The sequence below is a fragment of the Mus caroli genome, unplaced genomic scaffold (assembly GCF_978045245.1).
Source record: "Mus caroli unplaced genomic scaffold, Mus_caroli_1 scaffold_15, whole genome shotgun sequence".
NCBI lineage: Eukaryota > Metazoa > Chordata > Mammalia > Rodentia > Muridae > Mus > Mus caroli.
In genome coordinates this window covers 108,266,908-108,277,917 of record NW_028227270.1, presented here as the reverse complement: position 1 = coordinate 108,277,917, position 11,010 = coordinate 108,266,908, and the positions used below count along the sequence as shown (strand labels likewise).

The 11,010-nt window shown below is 42.6% G+C and overlaps 1 pseudogene; it reads right to left on the bottom strand.

Moving 5' to 3' along the window:
* Positions 1–235: 235 nt before the first annotated feature.
* Positions 236–2,499, bottom strand: LOC110308441 (small ribosomal subunit protein eS7 pseudogene; annotated as a pseudogene).
* Between the last annotated feature and the right edge of the window lie 8,511 nt (positions 2,500–11,010).

The window sequence follows — 11,010 nt, the reverse complement described above, 5'->3', positions numbered from 1 at the left end:
GCCCACTGAATCAACTAAGCAGGGCTCATACTGGACACAGAGACTGAAGCAGCAAGCATGAACTCTGCAGGGGTCCACCCCAAGTCCTCTGTGTGTATGTTATGGCTGTTAGCTTGGTGGTTTTGTGGAACTCCAAACAATGTGAGCCTGTGTCTCTCTGACACTTGCCTGCTCCTGGGACTCACTTTTCCTCCTGTTGGGTTGTCTTGTCCATCTTTGATGTTAGGGTTCTGTCTTGTCTTATTGTACTTTGTTTTGCCGTATTAGGTTGTCATCTCCTGGGGGCCTGCTCTTTTCTGAAGGGAAACAAGGGAGTCTTTGTTCAGTCAGTTTCCTTATAAGTCAAACCCCAGGAATTCAAAATCAGCATCCTTGCCTGTGAGCTTCTTACACACAGCAGAAAGTTTCCACCCTATGCTCCACGATGTTCGGCTGTGCTCTGTCTGAATGGCCCTTTACAAGCCAGCCACCATCCAGTTTCACACAGATCCTCTTACCCACAATTTCACTTGTAAAGACCAAGTGTTCAAGGGTGGCTTCTTCCTGCTCTGCTGTCGCATGCAGCTTCTGGGTACTTTTGCTTGGTTTTCTTACAGTTTTTTTTTTTTTTTCAAGTTGGCTTGGACAGAATCCTCCTCTGCACACTGAAGACTGCATGCTTCTCATGGAACTTTTCCTCCAATTCATGAACTAGCCGGACTTGGAATTGCTGGAAAGATTTCAGCTGAGGAATTGGTACAAAAATTATGACAGCTTTCCAACCACCACCAACTTCAATTTCTTTGGCCACAATGACGTTGAGTCCCCGCAGCTGTGCCTTGAGATCTGAGTTCATCTCCAGCTCTAGCGTCGAGCATCGCCTGAGCGATGCCAGACTTGTTCAGCTTCTCGTCACTGGCTTCACAATCTTGGTGTTTGAGCTGCACGTGGCTTATATTTACAGAGTGACAGTTTAGAAAAATGAGAATCTATTTTCAATTTAAAAAAAAAAAGAAAGAAAATTGCTTTGATGTTGAAAAAAATTCTCCCTGATCAACAGTGTAAATCAGTAGACAGTTTCATTACAACATCCATCACCCCTCCTGGCCATTCTGTGGACTAGCATACATGGGGCCAGCAGCTCTATTCTCTTCTCAATAACTCAAGGAAAGTATATAATACTCAGCCAGATTACATCCTCTAGCAAGTGGACCAATTGTGTTCCTGTTCATTGTTTACCTAAATCTGTTTCTTCACAATTTCTCTGACAGGAAAGATAGATAGGTTTCCAGGTAGCTGGCTACAGTTATAAGTTTGTTATGTAATTCTTGATTATATGGCTTTTTCTCTTCTCATGGTGAAGAGCAGACTCCCCAGTAATGAAGCTGGAAATGGATTTATGTACTTGAGCACACAAGCCAGCAATGTTCTCAGCACTTCTTTTGCGGACGCTGCATCTTCAGATGACCTGGACAGTCACCTTCGTTACTGTGAAAGATGGATTAAGGACCTGCCCCCTCTGCAGAACCTCGGAGCTCTGTAGTTCACTCAATGAAAGGATGCTAGCCTAGCAAGTCAGATGCAGCCAGAGACAGGTAACTCAAAACTGTTAAGTATTGTTTTCTGTGTCTCTGCTGAGTCTTTGTCAAAGGGAGTTGCCCACAAAATTCTTTTCCTTTGGAGCTCCTGGTGAAACCTCACAACCTGAGGGGCAACCAGAAAGATGCTTACAGTAAGTCTGCTCTCCTCCAATATCAGATATTTACCCAAAAAAGCTAGCTCGTGAGAAATTAAGAGAGAGCCACCCTTGGCTCACTGCTGTTTGTAGGTCAGTGTTTTGTGCCGGTCTTATGCTCTGGGATGCAAATTAAATTAAGATATAATTTTTAGTTCACAGCAACCTATACTTTCACTTATTAGAAGGTAATGGCTTTGAGTTAGCTAAAATAGTAGGTTACATACAGTTATCACTAACTATAATTAATTATAATTATATAATAACTAAGATCTTATTTACAAAAAGTTATAGTCTAGTAAGGTGAGAGAACTAAGTAAATAATTTTGACAGGATGCTACAAGGACCGTGATAAAGCTCAGCTCATTTCTTTGACTTTCTTAAGACAATGTGTCAAGGATATCTCTCAAAGGTATTAGGGCCTTAGACATCAAGTGGGGGTGGGGTGAAAAGGATGCCACCAAGAAAGAGTTTCTGTTTGAGGTTAGCCCAGTCATTTGCCAGATGATGATCCCAGGGTCCTTAAACAACGCCTATCATCATTCTTATGCCGCTCAGGTGGCATAGCTAATAAGAGGTCTGCTGGACTGGCTTAATGAATCCAAGCGACCCAACTCTAATTAGCACATTTATTAGTTTAATATGAATCAATACCTCTAAAGCCTTTAAAAAGACTTTAAATCCCAAAGATTAATTAAGACCTTCCCACACTTCCTTCAAACAGTTATCTACTCTTACTCCTTGGTATAAGTCACTAATACTTCCCTCAACATATCTCCAATCATCGTGAATCTCAAATCCACCAGAATAGATGTAATTATGTTTCATTGTAAGTTGCTTTCCGGGGCTTCCTGAAAACCCCAAGGGAGGGTTAGGAGCCTTTCCCAGCCAGAATCAGATTCTGAACGGAACGACTGGGACGGGAAGGAGCTGCATTTTCAGAAAAACCCACGGTGCAGTCGTGCTTTCCAGCCACATCCTGCCCGGTGCAGCGGCAAAGGGCAGGTGGCCAGGTCCCCACTCTCTGCCTGCACTTGTTGCCTTTGTGCCTCCATCCATCAGGGCGAACACAGAATCAATACCTTGTTGCCTAGCAGGGTTTTTTGAGGTTATCGCTCCAGATCCTTCATTTGATGGATGCATAATATTGATCAAATTGACTGAGAGTTGAAAAGGCTCTTTCTGTTGCAGTCTGATGAGTTACCATTTTCTGTCAGATAAAGAAGTTTCCACAAAAGCAAGAAAAATTACTTTTCTGGGGTCTGCCTGTGCTCTATGGAAACAGACCCATAGCTGAGAGGCTTTAAGTGTAAACAGCAAGACAATTCAGGCTTCGCTGGGGAACTTTACAGGGAATTTTTCCATTCTATGAGTGTTTTCAAAACCACCGTTTCTTTTTGTAGGAAAGAATATTTAAAAGCATTCTTTGGAAACGTCAAAGCAAAGTAAAATCTATTAAATACCTAAGATGTGGTATTTGAATAACATTAAATGATAACAGTTTTCAAAAGATACAGCTACCAAAATTCTGATCTATTTTATGATAAATGTCCATTTATCCAAAATGTTCCTGAATTCTGGGAGTTTTCTTAAAATTTAGATTACAGCAAGAATTCCAAAAAATACAGGTTCTAGCTATATTCTCTCTTCATTTTCATATTTACAGCTATGTTCTCCAATAACAAAGAAGCATATATAACAAACTACTAGCCCAAACTACTGCAAAACCAAGTTTACTAACTAGGTTTCTGTATCAGTCAAGGCTACACTTCCCCCTTACATCTCTAAGATGCGATGTCCACTGAGGTCTGATGAATATACCTCTCACAGAATCATCACTGCAGGCCAAGTTTATAGAGGATTTCTCCAATCCCAGAGATGACCTTCCTGCCCCCAGACACACTGTGCTGGTTAGCTGTCTGTCAACTTGATACTAGCTAGAGTTATCTGGAGAGACAATATCTTCATTGGGCTGCCTGCAGACAAGTCTGTAGTGCATCTTCTTCATTACCAACTGCTAAGAGAGGTCCCAGCTCAATGTGGGAGGTGTCACGCCTGGTGAGGTGGGCCTGGATGCTTTAATAAAGCAGGATGAGAAAGCCAGGGACAGTAAGCAGGGTTCTTCATGGTCTCTGTTTCATTGCCTACCTTGAGTTCCTGCCCTGACTTTCCTGTATGATAGACTAAATTGTAAGCTGAGATAAGTCCTCCTCCCGCCCAGTTGGTTTTGTTCATGGTGTCAGAAACCTAACAACCAGAACACTCACTGTTCTGAAGGCCATGGAATACTTCAGCCTATACTTGAACTTAGTATGAATGAAATCGGAACACTACACGTCTGTCTGGGTTATGTGCCTCAACAGATGTGGCATTTGTGTGGCCATGTTTAGAAGTTAGTCATTTTTATTACTGAATAACATCTCATGGTATGAATATTCCACAATTTGCTTACCCAGGTTCTTCTTGATTTACACTGGTTTTACCTTTTTGTTTTGTTTTCAATGGGCTAAGACCATGTAATGTGAGATCTACATGTGTGTTTGAACTGTCACCTTCTGTGTGTGGTCTATGTGTTTTTATATGTGCTGGGTGCACATGCATGTGAAGGTGCATATAAACATATGGACACGTGCACATGGAGTTAAGTGTCTTCAATTGCTTCCACCTTACTTTTGTTGCTCTTGTTTCTTTATGCTTGAGACAGGGTCTCACTGTGTAGTTCCGGCTAGTTCAGAACGCACCATATATTTCAGACTGGCTGGGCTCCAGTTTGAGACTTGTGGCTTTGTGGGGCATTACTGTGAAACAAAACAAAACAGGTACTAAGAACCATGTGTACATTTGGGTCTTTTAGCTGTGGGGACCCCCCTCAAGGCTGATGGTTAACAGAGAGGTGGTTGCTGAAGGTTGGGATTATGGCAATTTAAAATAAAGACAACAATAAATCAGCAATCAAGTTTTCTGCATTGCTTGCTGGATCTTTTATGACAGATTCCTCCATATCATGTGACATGGTTTGACAGTATTTTACAATCAGGAGAACCTGTCAAAATAAAGGGTCATCAGGCAGAGGGGAACATGTGCACAGTCCCACACTGCTTCAGGCTGAAGCAGAAAGGTCGTCTGAACCAGCGTTTGGAGCTATGCTGTGCTGCACTTGCTGTTCATCCCAAGTATCTTCAGTGCAACCATAACTGTGAAGTTCAAGGGTCAGTCTGTTTAAATACAAGTCAAAATGCTGAGCATGCATAATCAACTAAGTGTGTATGATAGAACCTAGTGGTGAAACCCCCACTCAATTCCCTCAGCGTGCACCCAAGAATCACGAACGGATGACCATCTTGATGTAAATACATGAGGACGTTTAATTACGATGGAGCTCCAGACCAACATGCATCCCACACAGGAGATAACGGATGTCAGCCACGAGGCTCAAAAGCTAGGGGTTTTTATGGGGTAAGGGGCTTAGGGGTGTGTAATTCAGCATAGTGACACACTATTGACTTATTCAAACATTAACAGAAAGATTACAGGGCATCAGGACTTTGTTCCTGTGGGCTGGAGCCTTACCTTTGTTCACATAGCAACCAGTTGATGTATGACTTCACCTGGCATCAAGGGGCAGTAGACAGAGGGGAGGTTCTGGCCAGGTGGTGTTGACCCAGACAAGATAGCCCTGCTTGTCTTCACATTCCTCTTTATCTTATAGGTTAAGCTGTTCCCAGGAAAGTTTTAACTACGGGGCATACCCAGGTTTTTCTTTATTCTCAGCCCCAGGCAGCCTCTAGGCTCACAAACAACCAGCAATTTCTGAGTACTTTATATGACTTACAGGTCTTGAAAGTTCATCTTTCTTTCATGTGCAATGGTCCAGATCCTATTGTTCTCGGTCTCGTTCTCTCTCTCTCTCTCTCTCTCTCTGTCTCTGTCTCTGTCTCTGTCTCTCTCTCTGTTGCAGGAGGTATTAAATATTAAAAAAGAACTGGCACTTTCCCGTGCTCAAGCTGCCTACTCTCTGCCCCTATGGCCTGGTGTGCTGGCTGGCAATGGCCGACCTGTTTTTACCTCGTGAAGACTCTTGACTCAGAGCTCCATGATCGCTCCACCCAGCTCACCAGGTTCCGGCTGGCTACTAAGACAGCCCTGTGCTTCAAATCCTCAGCCTTTGAAGTGCACATTAGGCAAACTCACACTTTGCCACTGTACCTTTCTCTCTTGAACCCAGACAAGCCACTGTGTGAAGGAAACCGCAACACAAACTTATAATCGCTGGGCGCAACAACTAAAACCTAATCTTGTAAGCCTTATTAAATCTAAATCCTCCGTGGTGAATCCTGACAGATCCACCATTGAAACTGAAAGGCACTGGTTTGCTACATCTTGTCCTCAGGATATCCCAGTCCCAAAAGACACTCTCTCCTCCTCCTTCTCTTCCACCATCTAACCCAGAAGTCCCGCCTACTCGCCCAGTGATTGGCTCCTTTATTCATTATGGAATTGGTTCACAAGTCACCTGTGTACCTGACTGGCTCCTTGTCTTTAGCCCCTTCCAGGAAAGCAGAATTAGCATGAAAATGCAAACAGCACCAGGCCCACCCACAACCAATCTCTCAATCTCTGTCTCTCTCTCTCTGTCTCTCTGTCTCCCCACCCCCACCCCCACCTCTCACCAGTGTTCAGGGTCTTTACCACTAGGTTCCATTCCAGGAAATCACTCTTTGTGTCATTCATTCATCTCCCACTAAGATTTCATCACAAAGCCACATCTCTAGGCTCACTGTGACCTGTTCTCATGCTGCTTGCTCCCCTTTGATGATTATTTCCTCCGTTGGAAACTTGTGCCCTCAAAGTTCCCTACCATTTCTCCCAAGCTCCCGGGAGCACTGCTATCTGACCTCTTCCTATGACTCATATTTCAATGGCTCTAAGATGACAATTGTCTTCCTGGTTTTCAGCTTACTTAGTCCACATGCTTGAGAGAAATCACAATTAGTGGCAACTTCAGACTTACAAAACTAATTTATTAAATATTAAAGCTTTAAGGTTTAAATTATCCCTTGGCCTATGGTCTACACAATGGATATTGTATTATTTATACACTGCAGCTATCACACACCCATCTCCTAGGAGGACAGAATACAAGTCTGATCCAGCAGTCTTCCAGAGCCCAGGACACACAATCTTTAGATGAAGCTGTTATTTAATAAGCATCACAAAAATGTCAGGAGCCCACCCCTGAGGTAACTAGCCAGATCCTTTGGTCATAGCATTAATCCATTTGTGAGGGCAGAGTTGCACAGCCAATCACTTTTCCCCTTGAGACAGTGACTCTGTTGCCCAGGATAACATCAAACTCAGGACATTTTTCTATCTCAGTTTTCCAAGTACCAGGATTTCCATTTTCCATGGCTATCTCCACCCCTTAATACTACTGTTACAATGACAACTAAACGTCCACATAGAATTTAGGAGAAACACTCAAATTGCAACAGATAATAAGGGTGCTAGTGGTAGTGTTTCTATAGGTTACTCATAAATAACACATGAATGAAAAGTAATTCTAAAGTAAGTTGAGAGGTTTTAAGGTTTTTCAAGATTATTTTTACTTGTATGTATAGTGTGCTATGTACATTCATACCACACGTGTGCAAGTGCCTGCAAAGACCAAAAGAGGATCTCAAATCCTTTGGAGCTAGACTTACATGCAATGGCAAGCTGCTTGACATGCATGCTTGGAACCAACCTCCATCCTAGAGATTACGGGGAAAAGCCTATGTTAATGTGAAATCATTGACTTTGTAGAAGCTGTACTAGTATTCAAAAAGTATGCTGTTCAAAGTAAGGATGAAGGAAGACACAGACGGAGGAAGGGATGCTGTATCTGGATTGATCTCTAGACAGCAGTGTGTTGATAGTTGATTCTCTTCTCTCCAGATGGCAGATGTTCATCCAGAAGTACTCCTCAGAAACACAGGTTGCTAATCTACAGGGGAGACACCTCAGCACTTCTGCTCTCAAGGGTCATAGTGAGATAAGAGGAGGAGGCCCACCAGCTACACACGAAGCATCTGCATACATGAAGCAAGTCCACACCAGATTTATGTCCACGGCTGACTACAGGCCATTTTTACTGAGACATGAAGCAGTCTGTGTGTGTTAGTCTTCCCAAATACTGGCATTTCACTACACTTGTGAATGTGTGTGCACATGCACACAATTAACCTGATTTGGAGATAACAATAAAAAGATTACTACTCAGCTCTAGTTATGGTATCAGGTCATTTTACCTTTTTTTTTTTTTATAAACAGGAGTACACTGCATGTTTGCCTCAAGCCAGGTTTAAATACCAAGACAAGAAAGCTAACTAGGCGGTTTAAATTCTTAGTACAGACTTTTAGAGAACAGTGCCTTTCAGGAGACTTAGGAATTTTCCTCTGGTGAGCCTTCTGTGTCAGCTTTAATACTGGAATATGGACCAATACATATTTGTTGAATGAACATAGATAGGAATGAGTGAGTAGATTGACACATTCTGTATTATCGAGAACGTTTCACCTTTTCAGGATCTCATCAGAAGGGTTTTGCCTCACCAGCATGTGCTGTGTCTGATAACCCCATTGCTACGTGAGCCTTCTGGAGGAGACCATGGAGGAGCAGACTGATAGAAACGGTTTTGCTCACACTGCTTCTCCTCTGCAACAAGAGCTCACTCAAATCTACACGTTTACTTTGAACTAAAGGGGCAATAGAAATGGATCCAGGAGATCAAAGCAGTGTATGCAACCGCACAAGCAAATGAAATGGGCACCGTCAGCCTACTCCTTGTAGAAGGAATGCTTGAGCCCCCTAATGCTGCTGGAGAAACACTTAGGTAAGTTCTTTCCCCTCTCCCTATTTTTAGGGCTGTCATGTCTCCACTTCTTTGCACTACTTTTCCCTAACAGGACCATACATGTTTGCTAGTCAAATTACTAAATACTTCATAAAATTTATTCTCATTCCCACCAAAATCTTCACGCCTTCAATCGTAGATCCTGAATTAAAAATTGAGGGTGACATTCAAAACCAAACTCCTCTTCTCACATGATAAAACCTAGTAATTATTCTTTCTCAAGTCAGATAGTCCTGCTAATTTGACATGAACCATGCAAAATTAGCACTTTCCTTCCCCCTCAGTGCGGATGGAGTTGAATGACTCAAGCCTGCCAGGCACCGGCCCACTGTCACAACTCCCTCCCTCGTCTCGTAACCACGCCACTCCAGCGACTTTTCATCTGCCCTGACAAACTATCTTCCATGCTTTGGTGCCCTACTTGCCAGCTTAAACAATGTCAGTGTTCACTCTTTTACTGCATGGTGACAGCAGCAGAAGATACTCAACTATGCCACATAATGGGGGAGAATTTTACTTAATCTGTATTTCAGTTAAAGAGAGACAGATCATATTTATCATACTTGGGTGGCTAACCTTCGAGTACAATAATTCATATGGCAAAATGTATTTTGACACTGCAGTTATACAGAATTTTAATGAATTTTTCATGGCTCTAAAGATACCGCAAGAATAATGCAGTGCTCATAAGTCGGATCCCCATTCCTAGCATTGGATAAATTGTAGCTTTGGATAAACTCCTTGGATAAATTGTAGCTTTGGATAAACTCCTTGAATGACAGAACAGATTTGCCTGCGTGCACTGGAACACAGCAAGTCTTGCAAATGACTGCAAAAGCTAGAGAATGCTATGTGGCTTCCTGGTGTTCAGTTCTGTTCGATCTTACTTGTCAAACAGACACTTAAGTTCCTACTATGTGCCTGGCAAGATTGCTAACCCTCAGGTTCTGACATTAGCTAGTGCATACCATGCTCTTCTGGGAGTACCTTATGAAGTAAAACAGGTTCTGTGCCTCTCTGTCTAATGTTTAAGTACAGGTTTGTTCTGATTCTCCCAGTGTTACTTTTAATTAAATGAAGATGTTTCACAGGGTCTTTCTCTTGGGCTCATCTAACCTGTTAGGAATAATGCAGTATTAAATGTGATTTGGCTTTCAACTCATTTGCAGTTTTTAATTTTCTAATTATAACAGAGTTTAATCCAGACTTCTATGCAAAACTGAGATGAACTAAGTAATACAAATAAATCCTTCCTTCCTCCCTCCCTCCTCCCTCCCTCCCTCCCTTCCTTCCTTTGTCACCTCTACTGTGTATTTGCCCAACTTGGGGGCGGGACAGTAAGTTCATTGACTCATGATTGATTCCAGCCTTTACTTGTGATTTAGTTTAATAAGCGCGCATGTTTTGTCTGCATACTCCTGTCTGTATGACACATGAATGCTTAGTGCCCAGTGGCCAGAACAGGAAATTGGATCCTCTGGAATTGGAGTTACAGACAGTTGTGGGCTGCCATGTGGGTGCTGGGAACTGAACCCAGGTCCTCTGGAAAAGCAGCCAGTGCTCTTAACCACATGCAGCCCTTTCTTTCATTGAACATTTAACTCATTCAATGTCTGCTGGAGAAATGATTCAGCAGAGGAGATACCGAGCCTGTCTCTGCTCTTGTGGACTGCTGTGTGTGCTTCAGCTTCCTTAATGGCTTACAGATGGATGTTAGTGCTCACCCAGAAACCTGGGAGGAATCCAAGGAGGACTAGAAGAAGGCTTTAGATAAACTACTATCTAAAGAGAAATGCCTCCTGGACCCCCACCAAGATACCTACCTGTGTAGCCCTGGCTGTCCTGGAACTCGCAATGTAGACCAGGCTGACCTCAAACTCAAGAGATCAGCCAGTGTCTGCCTGCTGAGTGCTGGGACTAAACCACCATACCCATCTTAAAGAGTAATTTTTCCATAAGAGGTTAGACAATGTTTTGTTATTGCTGGAGATTTAACCAGGACCTTGCATATATTACACCATGCATTTTTAATTAATCATATTTAACATTATCTACCAAGACAGCCATATTTCACTTTCCCTTTAAATATGGACACAGTAAATCAAACAGCATCATATGATTAAGACTAGTGGGCACCAAGGTCACACCTTATAAAATAGAACCTCACTTCTGTGAGTCGCTCTGTAGGTGAGGGTACAGAGCAGCCCACTTAAGTTCAAAGCAGACTTTCTCAGGTCCCTTCAAGCTTAGGGGCTCCATTAGGAGCTCACCAGCAACACTTACTTGTTTTATAGAATATGTGCGCCCAGGGCTAAATATTATTAGCAAAAAATAGTTCGCCTGTTTTATGAGTCTCTACACCATGTAGTAGTCCTCTTCCTTTTATTCAAGATTTCATTTCCC